The following is a 27989-nucleotide window of genomic DNA, read 5'->3' on the forward strand; positions in this document are numbered from 1 at the left end:
CGCACAGAACCAGTTAGTACACTTCCCATTCCTATAGAATCTTTTACATAGGTTGTCTGATAATTCCCTCCTACTTTTTGATGACCCCAAACATTCCCAGAGATAGTTGTCTCTAAATGCCCTATATACCTGATTAACTCTCCTCTAAATATCCATATGAGACACTGTACAAGTTCAAATATAAGGGATGAAAGTCTCAACCTTAGACTTTTTGGAACAAATGACAGGCAGATGGAGCAGGTTTTGAAGTTATGTTCCAGGTCTAAATAAAAAGGCACTTAGTGGGAAAGTCCTTGTATGGGATCTGGCTACAGCACTTGCACTTACCTCTCTTAGCTGATATCTAACAAAATGATCCACACAAATCAAAAACCTCGAACAAAGGAGGTTTCCCAATGGGGCACTTATCTATAATGCGAAAAAGAGAAGCAACAGTACCAACGACCCAAGGTAAATTATTCTAATGGAAGACATGTGTTTGAGTTGGCAGTGAATCAGTCAGAGGTACTTATGCATACATCCACTATATACCTCATATGCATAAGAACTGAGATCACTCGTATGTTAATCATACTGCATCAGTGATTTCAGTCAGGACATCATGCAACATCTGGTTCTGCACAGTTCACATTTAGCATTGCTTGCAGAAACAAAACAGGAAATAATTACTACACACCATCTCACTGCCCCCTTAACGGGGGTATGAGTACATCAGAGGCAGTGAGACTCACAGATGCAGTGTGGGTTGCGGATTCCTCTCTATGTAGCCTGGCTGGGGTTAACAGTTACAAAAAGTCAGCCAAACACTGGTGAGGCTGGGAATTCAGCCTGTCCTTCTGTAAGGACTTTTTGTGAGGGTCATGTATGTTGATGATAGCACCACTGTGTCATCAAACACTGCCATGTGCATCTTGATATCATCAGCAAGAGCTGACCATCTGACAGGCATCTGCTGTCTTGTTGTGCTTGACCTTATATCAGCAAAATTTGTGAAAGTTTAAATGCAGTATACCTGCACCAGCAGTATTTAAACATATGCCTAAGCCTCCTTCCTGTGGCAGGAATACTGGTAGATAACACAATATGTGAACAGCATATGGGCATAAACATACTTTGTTCTAGAGGATGTTGCAGCTGGAGGTACCTGGAGCACATATATGCAAAAGCCTCTTGGTGAATAAATCCTGTTACACATGCAATGCATTGTATAATATGGATATAAAGAGTTATGTATTTACCATAACTTGGCACCTGTGTTATCCTGTGTCTTCATTCATCACCATAGGGTCTTGGATCTGACATCGGATCTGAGCTGGCAATATTCAACAGATGGATCCAAGGTTCTGGCTCCTCCCTCTCACATAATACTCTGCTGCTGTCTAATCCCTATTTGCTACCATACTCCTGAGCTGCTACTACCAGGGTAGACAGAAAACCATTCCAACTTCCTCCACAATCAAACCAGGTGGGGGATGGCGGGTGGAAAATGTGTGCCAAGTTATGTTAAGTACATAACTCTTTATCTGATGTTATCCATGTCTTCACTCATCACCACAGGGTCAGAGTCCCCAGTTAACATACACCCTGGGAGGCCTCAAGGAAGGACATGTCGGAGCACTGTGGAGCCAAAAGAAGCCCTACTCCCAGAAATTAAATGCAGTTTATAATGGGGATATAAAGCTCTGAGGATTAGACAAAGTGGCAGTAGCACATATATCATCAATAGAAAGCCTTGCTACAAAAGCTGAAGAAGTCACCACAGTTCTAGTAGAACCGGCCATAACAAGACCTGGACACTCAAGGTGGTTCAGATTGTAGACCATAGAGATACAGCTAGATATCATTTATAAATAGTGACCTGGGAGACTGGAAGGCCACATCTGCTATTAGAGAAGGCCACAAAAAGCTGCTCTGACTTACAAAAATCTTTTAGTCCTATGCAAGTAGAACCAAAGCTGTTGGTGAACATCCAAGGTATGAAGGATATACTCCCCTCTGTTGCTGGGGAAGAATGCTAGAAGCTGAATGCATTAAGGGTCGACTCAGAAGCAACCTTGAGTAAGGAGGAGGAATTCATTATCAGAAAGACCCTATCCTTGTGAAAGGCCATATGCGGCGGAGTAATGGCAAGAGCTTGCAATTCTGAAACCTTCCAAGCTGAAGTGATAGCGACCAGGAAGGCCATCTTCCAAGACAGAAACTTGAGATCACAGGAACTGTCAGGTTCAATGGGGCTCCTAGTCAGAGACTGCAGAACCAACATGAGGTCCCAAGGAGGTGAAGGGTCCTTAGTTGGAGGACGAAGCAGAAAGACCGTTTTCATAAATGCCTTACAAAGCCTAGATGAAAAGGTGGGTTCGGAGCTCTTGTGAAAATTAGAAATTGCTGCCAACTGAAGCTTAATAGTGGAAAAACTTGCTCCCTCTTGGAAAAGGGAGGACAAGAACCAAAGTATATCTGAAACTGAAGCAGAAAAGGGATCCAGATTCCTGCTCCTAAACCAGATTGTAAACCTTTTCCAATTGATGCTGTACACTTTCCTGGTAGAATGTTTTTGGGAGGTCAAAATGATGCATTTAATGGGGGACACTAGCCTGGACTGTTTAATTATCAGTGGTATCGGAGATTGGAGAAACCATGCGGTTAGGCAAAGGGTCCAAAGGTTTGGGAGAGGAAGCCCTGATGGGTGTGAAATCAGATCCTGACGGGAATCTAGTATCCATGGCGGATACTTCAGATGAGAACTGATGAAGGGGAGCCACGGTTGATGAGGCCAGAAAGGGGCAATGAGGATAAGGGACATCATCAGGCATCACGCTTTCTGCAGAATTTGGGTATTAAGGGAACAGGAGGGTATGTGTAAAGGAGACCCAGTGGCCAGTCATAGACTACAGTATCCCTTGGAGAATCCCCCTGAGGGGGGATGAAGACAAAGTACCTGCTGCATTTGTGGCTGATTGGAGAGGCAAAAAGGTCACAGCACAGCTGACTCCAACTGTCAAAAAGCTATTTCACTACTGAAGGATTGCGGGACCACTCATGAGGACTCAAGACAGATCTGTTGAGACTGTCGGCCAACATGTTGGAACCCCCGGGTATGTGCATTGCAGTAAGGAAGTGGCCGGAGGACATAGCCCATTCCCATACTCTCACAGCCTCTCTGCACAACGGGTAAGAATGGGCGCCCGCTTGTTTGTTGACATACCAGATGACTGCCATATTGTCTGTCTGGATTGCTATGGTCCCTAGAGGGAGACAGTCCTGGAAGGCTTGCAATGATAGAAGAACTATCCTCATCTCTAGAACGTTTATATGCAAGTTGGTCTCAATTGAGTACCACATGCCTTGGGATGGTCTTCCCCCGAAAATGCACACCCACCCCAGGAGGGAGGCATCTGTGGTCACAGTGGCCGTGGGCGGAGGGAGAGAAAAAGGACTACCTACAGAGAGATCCTGTAACTGAAGCCACCACTGAAGGTGATGTCTGCACACAGGGGTCAGTTTTATGGTCATAGACAGAGGATGAAGAAGAGTCAACCATTAGACCGTTAAAGTCCATTGTAACACCCGCATGTGGTACCTGCACAGAGGAACAAGAAGATGTCCGAGGCCATGGAACCAACAGCCCAAAGAACCAAATGAGTTGGGGGGGTGAGACAGGTCCAAAATCTGTGTGACCTGTTCCCATATCAACTGAATTCTGCTCAGAGGCAAAGTTGCAATCTCTGACACTGGAGTCCAACTGAACTCCTATGAACTTCAACCATTGTGTGGGGATCAGATTGGATTTTGCCAGGTGGATGGTTATTCTCAGCTAACAGAAGGCGGGAAGAACATACTGAATCACCTGAGTCAGTCGATGCCTCGAATGTGCCGTGAGGAGCCAGTCATCGAGTTATGGAAAGACCTGGAACCACTGTAGATGCTGGTGAGCCTCTAACACATGCATTTGGTAAACAACTGGGGGGCTGTTGTGAGACCAAAGGGTAGGGCTCTGAACTGGTAATGATTGGCCTCTAGCCAAAAGTGAAGATGTCTCCTGAATGCCTGTCTATCTTTATGTGATAGTAGGCATTCTGGTGATCTACTGAGCACATCCAATCATCCCTGAGTAAGAGGGGCAGAATAGACTGAGCAGTGATCATCTGGAACTTTGACTTCTTGACTGAAAGACTGAGCTCGCTAAGATCCAAAATAGGAAGCAGGTGCCCTGTCTTTTTTGGCAATAAAAAGAAGCGAGAATAAGTACCAGCTCCTCTTTGTCCTGCTGGGACCTGTTGCATGGCTCTTTTTAAAAGTTGTTGTTGAACTCCTTTGAGGGCCAACTCCCTCTGAGTGGAACATCAGGGAGATAACTTCTCACTGGAGGGGGTTCTGAAAAGGGAATGAAATAGCCCTTGGAAATTATATTTAACACCCACTGATTGGAAGTGATTTTTGTCCAGGCTAGTGGGTGTAGGGAAATGAGACCCCTGACTGCCACCAGGGAAGAGCAGCCAGGCAACACTTCAGGAGCGCTGATAGGGCTGCTCAGAGAACAGTTCCCTGGAGCCCTGATTTTGTGCCCCCCCCACCACCACGAAGGAGGCAGCGGTGTCCATTGAGACTTCTCCCGCTGCCTCTGGAAGGGGATTCATCAGGCATGTCCTAAAAGGGAGACTGCACCTTATGGAACCACATCTTTCTGGCTCTCCACTGGGTCTTTGCGAAGGACCTCTGGGGGGCCGAAAGCTTGATTCCTACCACACACAGAGTCTTCCCTTCCTGCTCACTGAGGGTCAAAGTGTTCTTTACAGAGGTTCCAAAGAAAGTGGAACCATCGAAGGGGGCAGTAGTAAACAACACCTTAAAGGGTTTCATGAACTCGCACAAGCTTAGCCAGGCATGACACCCAAGGCAATGCCCATCCCAGCAGCGCGAGAGGTAGCCTCCTTAGCATTGGAGATGAGCCTCATCGAGGAATGCACAAGAGAGGTCAGAGTGGTAAGTTTGGGAGACCTACTTGAGGTTCAGCACCACCAATAACTCTGCAAGGGAGGTGGAAAGCTCTTGAACCAAATCCTTTTGGAGGCAGACAAAATGTGTCAAATAGTCGCTCTCAGTCCAAAGGTAGCTGAGGCATACAGCAAATATCCGAATAAAGCCCTAACGGGTGAACGAAGAAAAAGGGTGCCAATGCCCACACACACACACACACACACACACACACACACACACACACACACACACACACACAAAAACTAGTCTAACTAAACTAATGGTAGGGGAGGAATCTACACTATTAAAAACTGTAAAACTAGACTACCTTACACTAGAAGACTACAAAACTAAGAAAGATAATAAAAAAGGTTGAAAACTTTTTACTTAACCAGCCAGACCCAAAGGAAAGCATCTGCACAGGAAGCAAGGCAAATGGGATCTGGGGATTGGAGAGCAGCAGGGCATTTTGGGAGAGGAGGGAGCCAGAGCCTTGGATCCGTCTGCTGAATACTGCCGACTGGGATCTGATGTCAGGTGATGAATGAAGACATGGATAATTTTAGATGTAAAGGTTATTACTGACCTGGTGCACCCCTACAGACACTCATGGCATTCAGAGTCCAGCTCCCATTCCGAATCCTCCAATGGGTATAAGGATCTAAGCCAACCTCCTCTGACAGGGACATCAGGAAGTACAGTTGCGTAAAAACTTATCGCAACATCAGCTACTCAAATAAAGCACTATAGTAGTAATGCTGATCAGTGGAAAGCATCCTGGCCAGGATACCATACATCCATCCAGTATACAAAAGGTTGGGCACTTTCCACTGTTGCCAAACGTCTGGCACATGACCTATGCAAAAGACTGTGTGTTTGTATATGAGGGATGTATGGGCAAGAAAATCATTAGCACTTCACTTTCTTGCCCCAGGAAAATCTTTGTTGGATAATTTGGAAAAAATGTAGGAAGATGTGTATACTGATTTATTGACATTTCAGGGCTCACCTTATGCATAAAAGAGGGATTAGTCCTATGGTTAACCATATCATTATGAAAAAAACAAAAAGGGTGAAAGCTCATAAGAAATTGTAATGCTGATACTTTTTTAGTAGATGTTAACATTATCAAACAGTAGCTATATACTTACCATAACAATGCATGTGTTGTCTGTTTTCGTCCTTCCACAACCATTGGGTTTCATATCCAGCCCAGGTCATTTCTCAAACTTTTGATCCATGGCTCACGCACCTCTCCTTACCCATAATTCCTCTCCCAAGCCACAGATTACCACAGATTGAGTTTGCCCTGTTGATACCACAAACGGAGATGGAAAGTTTCATAATTTAGAAGCATGAAAGCAGAAGTATCTGGAGCTTAGAGAGAGAAAAGGCCAACAGGGTCTACCTCCAGGAAATTATCAGGAACTCATACGAATTTCTTCTGTCAATGGAAGGAGGAGGGAGGCAGGGTAGATTGAGGAAGAATGAAAACAGACAACACAGATGTAGTGTTATGATTAAGTACATAACTATCTTATCTGATGTTGTCTTTTTCATGTGTTCCTCAACCATCACGACAGAGTCCCCAGCTATAATCCCAGGGTGGTCTCATGGAAGAATATTCTGCAGTAGGTCAGAACCAAATGCTGCCCTGTTCCTAGAAAGAATATAACATTTATAATAAATTATGAAGGTATGCAGACTAACCAAGTAGCAGTAGCGCAGATATCATCTACAGATGTTCTGGATAGAAAGGCAAATTAAGTGGTGACTGACCTTGTGGAATGAGCATGAGGTGGCCTTGATAAAGCCAAGCCTTTCTGACTGCAAACTCAAGAAATATATGTAGTTAGCCATCATGCTAATCTAACCTCTGATGCAGAGTGTCCCAATTTTGCCCAAGAGAATGAAATAAACAATTGGTCCGATTTCCCAAAAACTTTTGTTCTGTGGAGATAAAATCTCAGTTGTCTATGTACATCCAACAAATGAAGCGTATAGTCTCCTTTATTGGAAAAGTTATGGAAGAAAAAAAGTGATGTACTCACCATAATGTTCCATCTGTGTTGTCCATTTTTATTCTTCTTCAACAATTAGGTTCAGATCTGATCCTTGGATCCAATTTGGACATTTCTTCCAGACTGTAAAATTCTCAAACTCTTGGGCTCCTCCATTTACCCATAATCTTCCACCAATCTAACATTAAGTTAAACATTAACATTAAGTTAGGAAAGAAAACTAGAAGATTGATGACCTGATTAATATCAGATTCTGATACCACCTTTGGCAAAAAGAAAGGAATGGTCAGTAAGGAGACCCTATCCTTGTGAAAAATCAAATATGGGGGTTTAGAAGACAATGCTTGAAATTCAGGCACTCTTCTGCAGAAGTGATTGCAACTAAGAAAGTGGTTTTCCAGGTCAAAAACTTCAGATCAGACTTAGCTGAGGGTTCAAAGAGGGGATGAGTCAAGGCCTGAAGAACAATATTTTTGTCTGTAAGAATATTTAAATCCCAAGGAGAAGTAGGATAATTTAGAGGAGGTCTACACAAGAAGGTTTCTCTGAGAAAGGCTTACAAAGCTTTGAGGAAGCTACAGTAGAATTATTTAATCCAATATGGAAGTTGGAAATGGCTGTTAATTGCACCCTGATAGATGAGCTAGCATCCTCAATGAAAATTGTGGCTGAATATCAAGGAATTTTGAAATTGGTGCTAAAAAAGGATATACATTTTTGCTATGGGCCCAAAAAACAAATCTTTTCCATTCATAGGTTGGTACTAGGCTATCGGCCCAAGGGCCTATACAAGCCTAGCCATAACACTTCCCTGGATATTTCTTCCTGCAATATTTACTTTTGTAAAATTTTCTAGTGGAATCCGTATGGGTAGATTATAAAATGTGACAGACGAGGGAGGACAGCCTGGGTTGTCTGACAATTAACAGAAGTGGAGAAACAATGTGGTCAACTTGATGCTTGATATGGCCAGATAAGTCATACCTGTTCAGTTAGATAGGTCGTCTGGAACTGGATCCAGAATCCACGGCGGATGTTGAAGATGAGGCCAAAGGAAGGGAAATCAGATCTGATGAGGCCAGTAAGGAGCAATGAGTATAACTGTGCCCTTCAATCAAGATGCTTTCTGAAGAAATTTGGGAATGAGGGATAAACATAAAAGAGAGAGTGGAGGGCCAAGCATGAAGTAAAGCATCCCTTGGTGACCACCCCTCCAGTGGGGGATCAGGGCAAAGAGCCTGCTGGCTTTGTTTTTGATGGGAGATGTGAAAAGATTGCAGCATGTCTTCCCTACAGATGGAAAATTATCTCTGCCACAATGACATTGAGAGACCACTCATGAGGCATCAGAATGGACCTGCTTAACTTGTTTGCAATCATGTTTGATTTCCTCAGGATGTGCATTGATATTAGAAAGCAAATGGAAGAGATCACTGATTGCCATATTCTCACACCTTCTCAACATACAGGCTAAGATTTGTTTCCCCCTTGTTTGTTGATGCATCAGACTAACAACATGTTGTCCATCTGAAATGCAGTAGTCACAGTTGGGAGTGTGTCCTGAAAGGCCTACAATGCTAAGAAGATAGCTCTCATCTCCAGGAGACTGGTATGTGCTTTGGTGTGTTCAAGGGACCACATGCCTTGGACTGTCCTTCCTAAGAAGTGCTCCCCGTACCTGAACGGAGAGGTGTTCTTGGTCATTGTGGCCTTGGGTTGCAGGAGAACCAAAGGATATCCTTCGTGTATTTGACTGCAGTGGATGCACCAGAGAAGGTAATTCATGCAAGCTTGAGTAATTTTAACTGGAGTATACAATGGGTGTTGGAGAATGGACGATTGAGTTGTGAGTGTCCACTGAAGGATTCTCATATGAAACCTGGCCAGTGGTACAAGAGTGATTGCTTCTGCCATAAATCCCAAGGCTTGGAGTATCAGACATGCTGGGAGGGAAGAATCCTGAACAAACTTTTTGACCTGGAATTGAATAGGTTGTATCTGAGAAAGTTGAAGAAAAGCAACTTGGCTGACTGTACTGAAATGAATTCCAAAGTCCGAGTTGGAGTGATCTGAGATTTGTTGCAAATGACAGATATTGCCAGATGGGAGCAAAGCTGGAGTAAATAGTCCCTTGCTTAAATTAGTCGATGCCTGGTTGGAGCAGTCAGGAGCCAGTCAACCATGTATGGAAACAGTCAGAATTCCAGCAGTTTCAGGTTAGCTGCTACAACTGCCATGCACTTAAGTAAACACACTAAGGGCTGTGGTGATACCAAAGGGCAGTGCTCTGAACTGGTAATGAATGGCTCACAGCTAGAAAGTACAGTTGTGTACACTTACCATAAATGTAGATGTTTGAGTGTATTCACTGTTGCAGTCATCACACTTGGGGTTATCTGCCTGCAGGTAGCCCTCAGTCAGCCAGAACAGCAGAGTCTTGGGATTTCTGCATCGGATGCTGTTGCGTCTTCCATGATGTCAGGGGTATAAAACATGCAGCAGACACCATTATATCAGTTTTTCTTGCCCCAGATGTCAGAAGCCCCCAAAATAGGAAGCAATTACATGATGTGGAACACCTCCAGTAAAAAGTAAATACCATTGCCATAAGATATGGCCAAAAAGAGGATAGGCGGAAAGAACAGAAAAGTTAGGGGGCTGGAGGCAGGGTAACCAGGACTGCAACAGTGAATACAATCGAGCATCTACATTTATGGTAGGTGTACACAACTGTACTATATTCTTCGTGTTTCACTGTTGCAGTCATCACACTTGGGTTGATTCCCAAAGCTGAGGAAGGGTGAAGGCAGTCAAGAAGTATTGGGGCGGGCTAGCAGGCCCTATAAGACTGCTGTGGTAAATCCAGCTCTGGATTTAGAAAAAACAGGTAAGTGGTAATGCTTGGTGAAGGTGTGTACAGAACTCCAGGTTGCAGCTTCCAGGATGTCCCTGGTAGGGACTCCCTTAAGGAGTGCTGTAGAGGTTGAGGTAGCCCTAGTGAAATGAGTTCTGATACCCTGTGGGGTAGGTGTTCCATGGTGTTTGTAGCAGAAACGGATGCAGTGTGCTATCTATTTGGAAATGGTTTGCTTTGAAATGGCCTTGCCCTCTGCCCCTGTAGTGAAGCTGACTAGCAGCTGGTCAGATTTTCGGAAAGGTTTAGTTCTGTCAAAGTAGAACCTGAGCTGTCTGTGCACTTCCCAGAAGTGCAGAATTCTTTCCCCTTTATTCTGAGGATTAGTGAAAAAGGTTGGTAAATGGATGGACTGGTTTAAAGCCACACTGGATACCACCTTGGGCATAAATGATGGGTTAATCCTGAGGGAAACCCTGTACGCATGTTAAATAATAAAGGGTTCCACAGCCATTAGTGCCTGTCACTCGGACACTTTTCTTGCTAAAGTGATGGCTAGAAGTAAGGCTGTTTTCCATGAGAGGAACTTTAACTCTGCCATAGCAGCAGGCTCAAAAGGGGAAGCGCGAGCTTCTCTAGTACAAAGTTAAGGTCCCAGGTAGGGGTGATAGCTCTCTTCAGAGGCCTTAAATTGTTAGCTCCTCTCAGGAACTGTTTGACGAGAGGGTGAGAAAATAGAGGTGGCTCAGTACTGTAGTGAGTTGAGATGGCAGAGGCATGAATTTTAATTGATAAGGATAGGCCTTTGTGGAGTAGCTCTGCTAGGATATGAGGTAAGGTGGGCACAGCTGTGTCCTTTCCTTGAGACTGGCTCCCAGAGCAATATTTCCACTTTTCTGAATAGGATTTTACTAGGCCTTCTGGCCTCAAGGATGACTTCCAGCACCTGTTTGCAGAGGGTTGCTGGTGATGTATTCAGGGGATAAGCCAGGCTGCAATGTTCAGGGTTTGCAGCTGTGGATGCAAAATCTGTCCCTCCTGCTGGGACAGCAGGGAGGGGGTCTGATGTAAGTGCCAGGGTGGCACTGCTGTCAGACTGCGTAGGAGTGGGTACCAGTGCTGGCATGGCCAGTCTGGGGCAATAAGGATCTTCCTTGGCCTGTCCTGTTTAATCTTGAGTAGTACTTTTGAGAGGAGGGGCAGAGGGGGAAAGGCATAAATTGAGAGGTTTTTCCCATGTAAAGGAAAGGGCATCCACTTTCCATGCTTGGCTGTAGGGATTTCTGGTATAAAATTTGCTCAATTGATGGTTTTGGGAGGAGGCAAAGAGGTCCACCTCTGGAGTCCCCCACCTGCGGATTAGAAGTTTGAATGGGGTTCCAGCTCCCACTCGTGTGGGTTCAGTAGATTTCTGCTTAAGTCATCTGCCAGTGAATTCTGTTTGCCTGGCAGGAATTGAGCTTGCAGGTGCACTTGGTTGCTCAGGGCCGTGTTCCACAGGGCCATGGCTAACCTGCAGATTGGGTAGGAATGAGTTCCTCCCTGCTTCTTTATGAACCACATAACTGTGGTGTTGTCTGTCTTTATCAGGAGTTGTCCTGGAAGGATAAGGTATTTGAAGGCTGTCAGAGTATTCTGTACAGATAACATTTCTTTTTGATTGATATGCAGGGGAATTTGTTCTGGGCTTCATTTACCTTGAATGCATTTGCCTGCCATGTGAGCTCCCCACGCATAGTCTGATGCACCTGTTGTCAGGGTTTGGGCGGCGAGGGGTTGAGTGAAAGGAAGTCCCTTGCTGTGGTTGCATGCCTCTGCCCACCAAAGGAACTCTGCCCTTGGATAAGGAATGATAGGAATCAGTGTTTCCAGGTTCTGAGAATGTTGACACCAGAGACTTTTTAAATACCATTGAAGTTTCCTCATATGCAGTCTTGTATAATATGGAATTAGTGGAATGCATGAGACCATGAACCCTAGGGCTTGCAGTATTTTTTTTGCAGATAGCTGGGTTTTGGTGGCCATTAGTTTGAAGTAGTTTGTCAGCTAAGCCTGTTTTTCTGGAGTGAGGAATGCCATCTGGAAAGTTGTGTTCAAGCATGCTCTCAGGAATACAATCTTTTGGTTGGGCACCAGTTGTGATTTCTTTTCGTTGATGGTTTACCCCAGAAAAGTTAGAAGTCTCTTTACAAATGCCAGTAGCAATTTCTGACTGTCCGCCTGAATCAGGCAATCGTTCAAGTATGGGTAAATTTGAATATTTCTCTGCCTGCAGTATGCAATGGCTGGAGCCAGGCACTTTGTAAATACTCTGGGCACAGAAGGTATGCCAAAGGGAAGTGCAGAGAACTGATAGTGCATAGAGCCTGCCCTGAAATATAGATATTTCCTGCAAGATTCCCTTATGGGGATGTGCAGATAAGCTTCTTTTATGTCTAGGGTGACTAGCCAGGCATCCGTGGCTAGCATAGGAAGAAGCTGTTGCAATGTCAACATTTTGAATTTTGGGACCACCAGGAAGGTGTTGAGAATTGACAGATCTAGGATAGGGTGCCAAGAGCCCTCCTTTCTGGGCACCAGGAATAGTCTGGAGTAGAAACTCTGCCCCCTTTGCTCTATAGGCACAGGTCGAAAAGCCCTGAAACTGAGAAGAGAAAGTACTTGCTTTTGAGCCTCTGTACACTGGTTTGGAAAAAGGTCTGGCAACCCGTTTGGGATTGGCAGTGAGTGGAAGTAGAATCTGTATCCCGGGGATACAATATTTAGGACCCATTGGTCCTGGGTAATGGACATCCAGTTTTGTGCATGCAGGGCGAGTTTTCCTCCTAGGGGTGCAAGTACTTGGGCTTTGCTGGGAAGGAAGATAGACAAGTCATTGTGAAATTTTTTCATAAGGGGGTGGCTTACCACTCCCTGTTTTAGAGGAGGGAGTACTCCATTGTTTAGATCTCTGCATACCCAGAGACTGTAATCCTGGTGGCCTGTTGCCCCTGGGTTTGGACTGAGAATGCCTGGGAGGGATTGGAAAGGACCAGGTTTTAGAAGGCCAATGCCTACTGAATCTAGATGGCTTCTCCTGTAAAAAATCTTTAACAGTTTGCATAGATTTAGCTTTTTCCTCCATCTTTTTAAGAACAACTTCTGCTTTTGTGCCAAACAATTTTTCCTGGTTTAATGGAGCATCTAGTAATTTTGCTTTGACATGGTCTGGCAAGATTTGCTCCTTCAGCCAAGCATGCCTTCTCAGTAGACCCAGTGACGGCAGCCCTTCAAGATGCTTCTAAGGCATCAATACCACACTGCAAAGAATGCTTACTAACTTGGTTTGCAGAATGCATTAGCTGTTGTAAATCTTTATTTTCTGTACAATCTGGAAGCAACAACATTTTTTGTTTAATTCGTTCCATAATATGCTGCTGGTACTTCAACATGTGAAACTGGCAATTCAAACCCTGATGGCAAGAGTTACAGAGGTATATACCCTTCTTACCCCATCTGTCTAAAGCTCTAGAATCCCTGTCCAAAGGGGTAGGGTTTTTGGCTGTAGTAGCCTTAATGCCTTTACGGCCCTGAGAAATAGTCTCTGGATCTGCAGTGGGATTCTTAAAGAGAAATTTGTGAGAGTCAGATACTCTGTAGTACCTGTCAGGCTTTCTAGGAGCTGATGGTAAAGTATCAGGAGTAAGACTGGATTCCATGAAGACATCATCTACAATGTCCAGGACAGGGGGTATAGCTAGAGGCCTGTGCTGAGGCAAGTCTAAAAATTCTCTGAGTCTATTTTTGGACTGAGGGTAGTCCTGGCATTCCCAGTGGAAATGCTCTCTTAAAGTATGCAAGATTTCACCAAAAGAAAAGTCCTCTGGAGGGGAGGCAGAGGTAATGGAATCCTCTGCATCTGAATCCTCATAGGTAGATAAGGGTATGTCCTGGTAATCAGAGGGATCAGAGTCATCGGACTCATGGTCTGTAGAATCAGAAGGAAAATGAATTATTTGTCTTTTAGAGGGGGAATGCTGGCTTCCCCTAATTAAAGTTATAAGGTCTTCAGCCATTCTAAGCATTTGTTTATGTGGCAAGTGAGCTGGAGCATGTACTTTGGTCATTGGTTTTCTAGGCGTAGTGTGAACTCTGGGCCTGAGAAACTCTGTACTTTTAGTCAAAAACAAAGCTGTCAGTTTAATGCGAACATTGGAAGGTCAGAATACACCCTAAGAAGCCAGTGCCTGCACAGTGGCTCCGAACCCATCCAAGGTAGAGACATCCACTGGTTCCATAGATGAAGAAGCAACTCGCGGCATACTGGACTCTGAATGGGTCTCAGCAGAGGCCTGAAAATCTGTAGAAGTGGGTATCAGGCTAGGAAAGCGCCTTGCTGAGTACCGGTGAACTGGCAACTAGCTGAATGGAAGCATCATTGGCAGTTTTGGACCTATGCGGTCTGTCTCTGTCTTTATCCTTATGTTTTTTCAAAGATCGACGATCAGATGGCTTAAGGAAGCCATTTCGGAAAAAGGAGAACAAGAGCGAAATTATTTAGCAACAAAGATAGCCTGACGACGAATAGTTGGGGCATTAAACAAGGCACAAAACCTACAGCGAGGAATGTCGTGGTCTGGGCCTAAACAGATGATGCAGTAAGAATGAAAATCTCTCTGAGGTATTTGCTTTCCACTGGCAAGACAATTGTTAACTTTTTCTGACATCTATTACAGCAAGAAAAAAGGATCCCCAATGGGGTACTTAGCTTTAGAAGACTTCAGGTCTAAAACTCGAAAAATGAAAATTTCAGGTAGTGGCCGACTGGCACATGTGAACTGCTTCTGTTTTGGGCTCCCACATGGCACAAAAAGCTGATGTAATGGCGTCGGCTGCATATTTTATACCCCTGATGACCTGACGTCATGGAAGACGCAACAGCATCCGACACAGAAATCCCAAGACTCTGGTATTCGGGCCGACTGATGGCTACCTGCAGGCAGATAACCCAAGTGTGATGACTGCAACAGTGAAACACGAGGAATATATGTAGATATGTTCTGGATTGCCTGTTCATTTTGATATGATAGTAAGCATCTTGAAGACCTAGTGAGCACATCTAGTCGTCCTTGAGCAGAAATGGCAGAATGGACTGAACCGTGATCATCTGAAACTTTGTGTATTGAACCAACTGATTTAGTTTGCTGAGCAAAATTGGTCTCAAGTCCTCTTGTCTTTTTTGGTGCTAAAAAGAATCTTGAATAAGTTCCGGACTCTCTGGTCTGGGGGGGATCTCTTGGATAACTATTTTTTCTAATAGCTTTTTCATCTCTAGAGAAGCTGCTTCCCTCTGACTGGGTGGAACATTGGGGAATTGTCTTCGGAATTGATGGCAGCGGTTGGGAAAATGGTATGATATAACCTCTGGATATTATGCCTCATAACCAAGCCAAGGAAGAAAAAATTCAAGTGAAAATGCTTTATTCCAACACCATCAGTAGAGTTAAGCACTTTCATCCGTTAGGACATCATCAGAACTAAAAGAACAGCCCACTCAACAGTTTAAATAGTAATAAAAACAATCACATGATTCATAAACACTACTTGAATAAAAAAATATTAAGAAAACATACTTAAAAAAACTAATGTGTGTTAAAAAACTATATGTATCAGTATTAAATACTTAAAAATATATGCTTTAAAATAACAAAAACATAAATTAGCATTCTAAACTTTTTAAATGCAAAATAGGTGAAATGGAGCAAGTGTCATTTAGCCCAGGCTCCACAAGGGAATCGAGACTAAATTGCCATTTTAACTCCCTAATTAACAAATGTTCTTCAACAATTCTCTCTCTATCATCTCTCTTAAGTTCAATAACAAAATACCCAAACTTATGATCAGGGATTTTTTTCTACATGCTTAAACAATGCATTGGTGTCCTTCTTATTAATATCTCTTTCATGTTAGTATATCCTGTCTCTAACCCGTCTGATAGTTTTACCTACATAATAGGCTGGACAATGTAAACAACTAGCAGCATAAATAGCCCATTTTGTATTGTAACTGTACTTCTCTTTAACCAAAACTTTTTGTACATTCAGAAAAAACTGTCGTCCTACCAATATACGAGGACATATTTTAGAGCATCCACACTTAAACATACCTTGCAGTCCAAATGAACATCTACTTGGATCAGTGTGTTGCCTTCTCTATAACAACTGTTTAATACTAGAATCTTTCCTATAGACCACTAATAGTCCATCACCTAGTATTCTGCACAGTTGAGGGTTAGCAGAAATCAATAACCAATTACGTCTTAATGCCTGAACTATTTTTACCATTAACCCTCTGTGTTTCCACCCCTTCAGGGGGTACACTAGAGACCAAACTACCAATCTCAGTGCCTCTTTCTTGTACCCCCATACTATTGGAGTGTAACAAAGGAAGGTAAAAGCCACTTTTACTCTAAAATAGCCACTTCTTCAAATGTGGTTCTTAAAAAATCCATAGGATACCCACGCTTAATAAACATATCAAGAAGGACCGGACATTCCTCTTCAAAGGAATCACTCTCAGAAATCATCCTGGCCAATCTTACCAATTGGCCTTTTACCACTGATTTCTTCTGATAACATGGGTGATGACTCTCAAAATGCAAATAACTGTTAGAAAAAGTGGATTTTCAAAAAATATTAGACACAAAACGCCTTTTTACATAATCCTTGGTAATAGTCACATCCAAAAAGGAAATACTCACTTCACTACAGGCATATACAAATCTCAAAAATGGCGTAGTAGAATTTATATATCGGAAAAAACTGTTAAGCCTATCAACACTATCTTTCCAAACAGTAAAAATATCATCCAGAAAGCGGGTGTAGAAGGCAAATCCTGAACTAAAAGGGGACTCAAAGATAAAATATTTCTCCCAGAAGCTCATTACTAAATTTGCAAAACTGGAGGCACATTGCTACACCCTTAACTTGTTTAATCAGCTGTCCTTCAAAAAACAAAAATTATTAGCCAGGACCATTTCCATAAAGGCACTGATAGTATTAATATGATCTTGGGACAAGATTCCAATTTCCCCCAAAATATCCTCAAACCTTCTGAGCCCTGTGTCATGGGGAATAACTGAATATAGGTCACAGACATCAATAGTGACTAGAACATAGTAATTCTGAAAAGGAACATTCCCTAACTGCGTTAAAAATATCCCATGATTCTTTAAAAATCTGAGAAAGAGTCCCCACAGAAGATTTTAGCCAATGGTCAATAAACTTAGCAAAATAATAGGTTTTACACCTGTTACCATCCACTATAGGTCTGAAGGGAGGGTTTTGTATATCCTTGTGGATTTTTGGTATCCTGAATATACCTGCTACCACGGGCCACTTATTATACAAAAAAATCATACTCATCCAGATTAACCTGTCCCTGAAATAATGGGTCTATATTAGAACAACGAAGTTTCAAAACTTCAAATGTTCTAATATCGACCCCTATTCATTGAAAGCTGGAAACATCGGACCGACAGAACAGCGAATTTTTTCCTAGGGAAAAAAATTTGCTGTTCCAAAACACATACACACAACACAAGCACAACAAACAAACAGCAATCCAAACACACATACACCTAAAATCTTACACCTAACCCTACACTAAACTAAACACACACCACTAACTATCCACTTACCTTAACCCAAACCCTAACCCCTAAGGTCCGTCACTATTGCACACTCACTTCACCCCCGCCTTTACCCTAACTCACCTACCCCACCCTAACACTCACGTCCACACAATCGCATACTCACCTGACCCAAGCCCTTATCCTAACTCACCTACCCCACCCTAACACTCACGTCCACACAATCGCACACTTACCTGACCGGGGCCCTAACCCTAACTCACCTAACCCACCCTAACCCTCATGTCCACACAGTCGCACACATATCTGTCCCGCACCCTAACCTAATTAACCTAACCTGCACTCAATCACACACTTACCTGAACCCTACTCGTAACTTTCCACCACAGTGCTGAAAATACTGAAGCAACAGAAATGGACAACCAAATTCTTTCCCTAGGAAAAAATTTGGTTTTCTGTTGCTTCTATTTTTTCAGATTTCACTGAATAGGGGTCGATATTAGAACATTCGAAGTTTTGAAACTTTGTTGTTCTAATATAGACCCGAAATAACATATCCAACAACTGGACATCAATTTTAGCATAAGCAATATTAAGCTAATTTCTTGAAATTTCTTGATAAGTATCAGATAGTAACAATTCATTCATTATATTATTATAATCTACTAGGTCCATGATAACAACCCCTCCACCTTTATCAGGTTTCATTATACGAAGAGATTTATCATACATGAATTCAAACAGTAAATTCTTCTCTACATCACTCAAATTAGAATAATCCTTCCCTGGTTGTTTAATAATAGTTCTAAAATCATTAGCACAAACTCGCTCAAATGACAATAAAGAACCGTGAACAGGAGGATTAAACTTACTAGATCTCTTTAAAATAGAAGTTATGTTCTTACCATAACGTTCCATGTTAGTTGTCTTCTTCTCGCCTTCATTCTTGCTGGATGGGTTCGGAGCCGACCTCGGCTCCGACTCGGCCACTCTAAAAGCTCGAGAGTTGGTTCCACCGGCTCGAGGCTCCCCTTATATCCCACAATGCTAGGCGTGAGTTACCTCAGATCTCGTTTGTAAGCTAGGCCCAGCCTATAGTAGTAATGGAATAATTAGTAGCAAAGTCCACCTCTATAAATAAAGGAAAAAAGAAGGGTGACCTACATCCTGATCCAGGAAATATGCACAGCAGAGCATATACCTAAGTACAGAGGTGGTAGAAAGAGAGGTCACAATCACAACTCCTCTAGGTCTGTCCAGGCCAGGGGGCAGGAGGGTGGGGCCAAGAAGAAGGCAAGAAGAAGACAACTAACATGGAACGTTATGGTAAGAACATAACTTCTATATGTTAAGTTGTCTATCTCACCTTCATTCTTGCTGGATGGGACCGTCCCTAGCACCTTGTCCCGGGTGGCCTACGGAACAGACTCCTGAGAACAGTGGAACCAAAGTTAGCTCTATGCCTAGAAGCTAAATCCAGCTTATAATGAGAAATGAAAGTGTGAGGAGTAGCCCAAGTAGCCGCTGCACAAATGGTGTCAATAGGCAGTCTGTCTTGGAAGGCTAAAGAAGTAGCCAAAGCTCTGATGGAATGGGCCTTAGGTTTATCAGGCAGCTTTTGGTGTCTAATTTCATATACAAGGGAAATCAGAGATGTTAGCCATCTAGATAATGATACCTTTGAAACTGAAAGTCCCTCTCTGCCTTCTGCATAGGAGACAAACAGCTGGTCAGATTTTCTGAATTGTTTTGTTCTATCCAAATAGTACCTCAACTGACGATGAACATCTAGCCAGTGTAATTTTTGTTCAGACCTATTGGAATATTCTGGAAAAAAGACAGGGAGGTCAATTCTTTGATTTAGATTTGATGTCGAGACTACCTTAGGCAAAAAGGACGGGTTAGTTCGTAAGGATACCCTGTCCTTATGAAACAATATATAAGGAGGTCGACAGCTGAGTGCTTGAAGTTCTGAAACTCTTCTAGCTGAAGTAATAGCTACCAGAAAGAGAGTCTTCCATGATAGCAATTTTAAAGAACAGGAGGCTGCAGGTTCGAAAGGGGAAGAATCAAAGAAGTAAGAACTAAATTTAGGTCCCAAGGAGAAGGAGGATTTCTTATAGGAGGTCTGAGAAGAAAAACTCCTTTCAAAAAGGCTTTGCAAAGCTTGTGGGACATTAAGGCAGACTCAGAAATACCTACATGAAAGTTAGAAATAGCTGCCAATTGAACTTTAAGAGTAGAAGGAGATGAACCTGCATGGAAGAGTTCAGCTAGAAAATCAAGGACTATTTGGATGGAAGCAGTGAAAGGATCTATGTCCTTTCCTTGAGCCCAATAAGTGAAGCGTTTCCACTTACTCAAATAAATCTTCCGAGTTGAAGATTTATGGGAAGCTATCAAAATATCTCGAACGGAGTGAGATAATTGAGGAAGCCTGGCTAAGGTTGGAACTGGAGGAACCAAGCAGTGAGGTTCAGAGAGGGGAGGGCGATGTAACTGACCCGACTGATGGATCAACAGATCTGGAACTAGGTCCAGATGCCACGGTCGCTCCAATAGAAATTGATGTAGAAAGGGGAACCACACCTGTCGAGGCCAGTAAGGAGCAATGAGGATCAATGAAGCCTTCTGAATGATAGCTTTCTGTATCACTTGAGAGATTAGTGGGAAGGGAGGAAATGCATACAGAAGTCCCCGGGGCCAAACTTGGACTAGAGCGTCCCTGCTGGGTTGGCCTGGTAAAGGGAATAGAGTGAAAAATTCTCTGCACTTGCTGTTTTGGGGAGTAGCAAAAAGATCGCAGCAAGGCTGACCCCACTTGAAAATTTCTCTCACAACAGAGTCTTTCAGAGACCACTCGTGAGGCATGAGAATAGCTCTGCTCAACTTGTCCGCAATTTGATTGGACTTCCCGGGGATGTGCGTTGCTATCAGAAATCGCTGAGAAGAAATCGCCCATTGCCACAGTCTGAGTGCTTCTCGACACAGGGGTATGACCTGGTTCCGCCTTGTTTGTTGATGTACCACACTACAGACATATTGTCTGTCTGGATTGCAATCGTTCCCAAGGGAAGAGAGTCTTGAAGGGCTTGCAACGCTAAAAGCACTGCTCTCATCTCTAGAACATTTATGTGCAAGTGGCATTCGTTTGGTTGCCATGTGCCCTGGACCGTCCTGCCCTGATAATGCCCCCACCCGATCAGGGAGGCATCCGTTGTCAGAGTAGCAACCGGAGGGTGGAACAAAGGGTCTTCCCAACAAGAGCTGAGGGAAGACATCCACCACATGAGATGATTTCTGCACGCTTGCGTGATCATAATGGTGTGAGACATTGGAAGTTGCTGGTATGACCATTGTGTGAAGAGGATCCATTGAAGGATCCATGTGGAATCTGGCTAACGGAAGCAGAGGTATGGCGCGCCATAATTCCCAACACCTTCAGAACTAACCTGGCTTTGATTCTGTTGTTGTTGAAAAGGAGTGAGACCAGTTTGTGAATGTCTGCTATTCTCTGATGTGTTAGTCTCAAGAACATGTCCACTGTGTCCAGATTTGCGCCTATGAAAGTAATAGCGACAAGGCGACAAAACAGACTTTTCGCAATTTATTGAAATGCCTAACTTTTGACAAATGCGAAAGGTATAATCTCTGGCCATCAGAAGGAGATGCTTGGTGGGAGCTGTGAGGAGCCAGTCGTCCAAATATGGAAACACCTGGAATCCTTGTCGTCTCAGGTGAGAAGCTACCACTGCCATGCATTTGGTAAACACCGGGGCAGTGGTGAGACCAAAGGGCAGGGCCCTGAACTGAAAATGACTGGTTCCCAGCCTGAAGCGGAGGAATCTTCTGGAGCGTCTGTTCATTTTTATGTGATAGTACGCATCCTGAAGGTCTATAGAGCACATCCAGTTTCCTTTGCCCAAAAGGGGAAGGATGGATTGCAGCGTGACCATCCGAAATCTTGTTTTCTTGACTGATCTGTTCAAGATACTGAGATCCAAAATTGGTCTCCAGTCCCCTGTTTTCTTTGGAACTAAAAAGAACCTTGAGTAGATTCCGGATCCTTGCTGGTCTGCTGGAACTGGCTGAATTGCTCTTTTTGCAAGCAGTTTTGAAATTTCCAAAACCGCTAGATCCCTTTGAGCGGGTGGAACATCTGGAAGGGATTTTTTTGACTGGTTTGGAATGCGAAGAAAGGGGATAGAATAGCCTTGAAATGATGGACTGTACCCATTTGTCTTGAGTCAGGGATAGCCAGGCTTCTGGGTACAGTGACAATCTTCCCCCGACTGCCTCCGAAGGTGGGCAGTCGGGCAACACCTCAGGGATGCTGAAAGGGCTTGTCAGAGAAGGCTTCCCGATTGCCCTGGTTCTGCGGACCCCCCCCTGCCCCTAGGGCGACGTCTACCATTGTTATTCCCGCCTCTGCCTCTGGCGGGGAAACGACTCTGTGCGTCAGGCGAAGTCCCTTGAGATTGTTTACGGAACCACATCTTTCCACCTTTCTGGCCTTTGTGTAAGGCCTAGAAGGAGTAGAAAAACAGACTCCGACGGCAGAAAGGGTCTTGCCATCAGTTTCGCACCTAGTCAAGGTTTCTTTCACTTGAGGACCAAAGAGAGATGATCCATCAAGCGGGAGTTAGTGAAAGACGTCTTGAAGGGGTCCATAAAATTGCATAGCCGCATCCAGGCATGCCTACGTAAGGCCACACCTGTCCCTGCGGCCCTACTGGCTCCATCAGCCGCGTAAGAAAGGCGCATGGAGGAGTTGGTTATGGAATTAAGGGTAGCCAGCTGCGTGTTCATCTTATCTTGAAAACCCGCAGCTGTAGGGTCCTTTAACATTTCACTCGCTTCTTTGATCAAGTCCCTTTGAAGGCGAGTAAAATGGCATAGGTAGTTCAGCGAATGCATGGTAAATGTCGCTGCGAGAACATCCGCTTCCGTACCTGTCCATGGACCTAGATTCCTTGTTAGGTGGATGGACAGGTACTGAAGGATCAGCTAGCTCCTTCTTAGTGGCAGCAGCTACCACCATAGCATCCACAGAGACTCCTTTTGTCAAGAACTGTTTGTCTGCTGGTGCCGTTATGAATTTGGAGGGTCTCCTGGGAGTGGGGTCCACTGAATCAGGAGCCGTCCATGCCTTCTTAGCAACCACCTGCATGAGGGGGTCAAAGGGGACACCCAGGAGGTGGAAGGGCGAGAGCCAAACGCCTCAAGATACACAGATTCATCCTCCGAAGGGTTGAGGGCTGGCCAATTTCCCCTCTGCTTCAGGATCTCTAGAATGTCTGCAAATGAGACATCTTCAGAAGGGGAACCGGGGGAACCCTCAGAATCATCTAAATCTGTGTCAGATGTGATGGACTCAGGTGAGTCAATGTGTTTCCTCTTACACTTCCTCTTCCGAAGGGGCTCTTCTGCCAAATCAGGAGAGGCCTCGGAAGAGGATGAAATCCCACAGGGGTTCCTGAGGAGCTGGCTCTCTGCGGTCCGGGATGAGGGAGTGAGTCGACTTGACCTGAGGCACCGTAGAGTGAGGCGGCCGGAGCCGACTGTGGAGTAGAGCCAGGCTCTAACACACTCCGCATGACCTCGAATGCACCCTGTCAGGCAAAGCCAGAGGTCCCGCTCCGAGAAGCTAAGAACCTCCCTCGGCACCGACAGTGATGGCTCGAGGCCGATGTCGGAGCCGAACTCACCAGCGCCGAAGCACCGAGAGGAGAGGGGTCGGACAAGGGTCCGATGCCACTCACCCCTCGGAGCCGAGGAAGTCCGGCGCCGAGATTCTTCCAAGGAAGAAATCGGAGCCGGACGGGCGAAGACAATTGTATCGGCTCCGGCTATCACAGTCTCGGTTCCGGCCGACCCGGCTCCGAGCTCAAGAGAGTCGAAGGAGGAATATATTGATGGACAGGGGCAGGCATCGACTGATGAGTCGGGCTCTGAAGCATCTGGGCCAGTGCCTCGGAATTAAGAAGTCGACTCACTACCCTCTGAAGGTCATGATCCGACAGCCTCGATGACCTAGAGGAGTAAGATCTTTGGCTCCGTTCAGACAGCAGGGAGATCCTGGAGCCAAATGAACGGAGCCAAGGGATGGTGACCTGGACCTCTTCCTAGTTGTCGGCTCCGAAGGTCTGGTCGGAGCCGACACGGGAATTTCTAATACCTCGGCTCCAGCCGGAGCCGAGGGAACCACAGAAACTGTGGACTGAGACTCATCGGCTCCAGCCGGGCCGATGTAGGCAAAGGTTTAGAAACCTTAGGTCTCGGCTCAGTTGTCGGAGCCGAAGACCTAGATGCCTTAGAGGGCTTCCCTGTAGACACAGAAAGGGAATCCTCTGGCTTGAGTAAGCCCCTTAAAATTAACTTATTTTTTCTTTCCTGCAGGACCCTGGGGCTGAAGCCATGGCAAACAGCACAGGAGTCCTGCAGGTGCAAAGGTCCCAGACAGTAGACACAAGAAGTGTGAGCATCTGTCAGAGACATTTTCTGACAGCACGCATCACACTTCTTGAATCCGGAGACCTTTGCTTCTTTAGACATCTCAAAAAGTGTAATCACACACACAGTCACAAACACACTGATTACACCCTGTCTAGTTTAACTTAAAATAAAACAACTAGCTAGGTTTTTTAAATTAAGAAAATATAACACACACACTCCACTAGGGAAAGAAAAAGGCCTGTAGGCCCAAGGGAAGAACTTAAAGTTCTTGTGGGAAAAAAACAGGAATTTTTAAGAAAGGGGATAAGAATTCCTCTAAACTAAGGGAAAAAGTATAAATATTAAAATTAAAGGGGTTTTAATACACTAACTTTACAAGAAAAGTCACTTACCAAGAACCGGTAGAAAACCAACACCTCGATCGCTGTAGCGGCAAACGAGATCTGAGGTAACTCACGCCTAGCATTGTGGGATATAAGGGGAGCCTCGAGCCGGTGGAACCAACTCTCGAGCTTTTAGAGTGGCCGAGTCGGAGCCGAGGTCGGCTCCGAACCCATCCAGCAAGAATGAAGGCGAGATAGACAACTTAACATACACTGTTACCATCAACATTAGTGTTATTACTCGAATTTCTACAAAATAAAACAGCTAAATTAAGCTTGCGAATGAAAAGTTTCAAGGCAATCAAAGATTGGTCTATTCTCACTCTAATTGCTGGAATAAGCCCAAACCCTTTAGCCAACAAATCAGCATGTTCAACCGAAAAATTCTTGTGTGAGAAATTAAAGATGTAAAGGGTAGACAGAGGAACTCTATTCTGCTAGTTCTTTCCCTGTGACCACTGCAACAACCATAACATCAACAGGTACTCCTTCACTCTGATATGGACGGCCTTTAGGTGGCATGAGGATCTTGTCTGATCTGTACAATATTGGCTCAGTTGTGTCTGGTTTCTTCCATGCCCACCGAGAGACAAAATCTATGAGTTCATCAGTGGGTGGAGTCACCTATAAGGTAGATGGGCCAGACCCAAAAGCCTCCAGAAATGCAGATTCCTCTTGGGAAGAGTAATCAGGGATCTATCACCTTTTTGGTTAAGGAGTTTCAAGATGTCTCCAAAGAAGACATCAGGTTGTGATCTGGGGGACCCTTCCCCCTCATTCAAATCAGTGTTTTCAGTGCACATTCTCTCCTGAGGGAACTCCTCAGTGGGATACTCTGGGGAGGTATCAGGACAGATAATGGCCTAGGGGCTGGTTCAGGCTGGTTGTCTCAGTGGGACAGATATATGAGGCTCTGGATGCAAAATCTAATGAGACAAGAACATCTGATTCAAGGAGCACAAGGTTGTCTGGTCTCTAGGCATAGAGAATACTTTCACCACTACCTTGAAGGCAGAATGCCTGGGGGAAACAGAAACCTGAAATATCTGACAAAGGATGTTCACTTATCGTCAGCTCCTGCCATTCTGCAGGCAACCCACCCAAGGAGGAAGTCGGGGTCAAGCTACCTAACACTGATTCTCTGTGGGGAAGAGACGACTGACAATTTTGGAGTTGACTCAAACACACCAGATCTGGTGCCGATGATTCAACTCAGAGTCATCTGTTTTTTTTTTTAAACAAGAAACATATTTATTAATTTATCATGTATGACATAGGCCATGTTACATTTATGTAAATAACAATAAACCATAGCGACACAATCTCAGTTGCAAACATTATACTTCCAAACCATGTGACAACTGTAGCTGCAAACATTATACATCACTTTTAACATATCCACTCATTACTAGTCAACCACTACTTAGCTCATTCAAATCCTGACTTCTTTTAAACCACTTTCCTCTTCTGCATGTATTGATCCCACAGTTTCCATTTTATCTTATGTAATTTGCTCCTACCATTTTCTAAAGATCTCAGTTCCAGTTGTTTTAACTGTTACTATCTTCACTACTTCTAGTAAAGTTGGTTTAGACTTTGATTTCCACTTTCTAGTAATTGCTTTTTTGGCAGCCATCATAATTAGACTCAGCAAGGCTTTACTATGTCTAGGCAATTCCATATTTGTATCATAGCTCAAAAAAAAATAATTTCCCTAGTTACTCCAACTTGCTCAACCAACATCTCCAAGAGGGCAGTCTGCAGGAAATCTTTAAAGTCTGCCAACTCATAACTCTCCCAGAATATATGTTTCAAGTTACCACTTTCTGCCTCATCACACCTCCAGCATTTGTTATCAACCTGGAGAAAAATTCTTTGAAATCTGCTTGGGGTATAAAAATACCTATGTAAGCACTTGCAGGCAAAGATCTGAAATCTTCTAGCTTTTGTTGCATATTTGGGAGACATACATATACCCCCCCACACACACACTGTTTCTTTGTGAATTGCTTATCTAATCTCTCTTCCCAGTCCTTCCTAACCTCCTCTGATTGATTCTTATAGTTATCATGCAATTTTTAGACCCTTTACTAATTATTCGTTTCTTAAGGGCAACTTCTGTTCTAGATTCTACTAAAAACTCTACCAGTTCTGGTGTTTCATTTAGGACTCCCCTATTTCTTTCTCTTTCAGTCCTTGAAACGGAAGGCAATCTTTAGCCTGCAGGCCAAATAAATTCTTGGCATCTTCCCATTCTATTACCTTTCCCTCTCTAGGTACTTGCTTCCAGTACCTTGGTTCCTCTGCCAGTTTTCTCCAATACATTCCTGCCCCTTCTTGCCTATTGTCTCTATCCCTAATTGCAGTCATCCCTATCTGCAGAATCTCCTTTCTCGATTCCCATTTTTGTTTAGTTTTTAAAATATCTTCTGCTACTTTATGAATATAATATTCTGTATGATTATTGTTGTTCTCCTTAAAGGTCTGCATCCAAAATCCCAGTCACTCCCTGTTACTTGAGCTTCCCCTGTTTCATCATCATCATCCCTTTCCACTTTGAATTATAGTTTTTAGCTTGTGCTATGTATAAGAGCCTTAACTATGCTGCTCTGAAATGCCCCTTCAAATTGGGTAATCTCAATCTGCCCTTTTCTGTTGGAAGAATACGCTTATCCCACTTGACTCTTGCTGTCTTCTCCTCCCAGGTAAAATCCTTTAGTTCTTTATTAATTGCCACCTACAACTTCTCCTCTGGTTGATAAAAATATGCCTGACCAGTGTACAAGACTAAAGGGACTAAAAACATTTTAACTGCATGTATCTTACTATCAATATCCATATAACAGAGCTTCCATTTTCTCAGTTTTTCTATTATCTTTTTAGTTTCTTCCCACATATCCTTAGCTGCCACACCAGTATCATTTTTTTTTATCCATACTACTAAATACTTCATTTTATCATGTCCCCATGAATATGGATATTGCTTAACCAGTTCTTATGTAGGTACATAATTTACTGCTATCATTTTTATTTTTGTTTCATTCATTTTGTATCCACAACACTGTAATGTCTCTTTCTGGTTTTGTCAGGTACAAAATAATGTTATTTGCAAATAGAGTCAGCTTTTCTTGACTACCATGCCAATTATATCCTCGAATCTCTAAGTCCCTTATTTTCTTTGCCACTGGTTTTAAATATAATGCAAATAACAAAGGTGAGAGAGGACACGCCTGCCTGGTTTCTCTGCTCAAGCAAAAATTATCGGAGAGGACCCCCCCCCTTTACCAACGGTCCTTCATATATCCACCTAATTAACCTTATAACTTTAGCAAGGAATGCATACGTTTCCAGTGCTTTGCTCAAATAATCCCAGCTTACTCTGTCAAATGCTTTCTCTGCATCAAGACTCACCATCAACAGTGGTATTTTCTTATATTCTGCTTCCCTCTGGATCATCACTGATCCATATATATCAATTTTGGCATCACTTTTGCCATTCTTTTAGCCATTACAGACAAACATCATAAAATCATAATTTAGTATTGAAATGGCCTTGTGTTAAGCTGGTTCTGATGGATCTTTACCCTTTTTTGGTACTACAGCTACTCCTGCTTTCTTTCTCCTCCTCTTAAAATACCATTAAACAAAACCTTCCAGGTCTTCATCAG

At 43.8% G+C, this 27989-nt stretch overlaps 1 protein-coding gene across 2 annotated transcripts in view; it reads right to left on the reverse strand.

Moving 5' to 3' along the window:
- ODF2L (outer dense fiber of sperm tails 2 like) overlaps nt 1-27989 on the reverse strand; it is a 2421058-nt gene that overhangs the window by 171094 nt on the left and 2221975 nt on the right. The gene's annotated exons all lie outside the window — the stretch shown is intronic.

The sequence above is a fragment of the Protopterus annectens genome, chromosome 10.part0, assembly GCF_019279795.1.
Source record: "Protopterus annectens isolate FY-2018-M chromosome 10.part0, PAN1.0, whole genome shotgun sequence".
Classification (NCBI taxonomy): Eukaryota; Metazoa; Chordata; order Ceratodontiformes; family Protopteridae; genus Protopterus; species Protopterus annectens.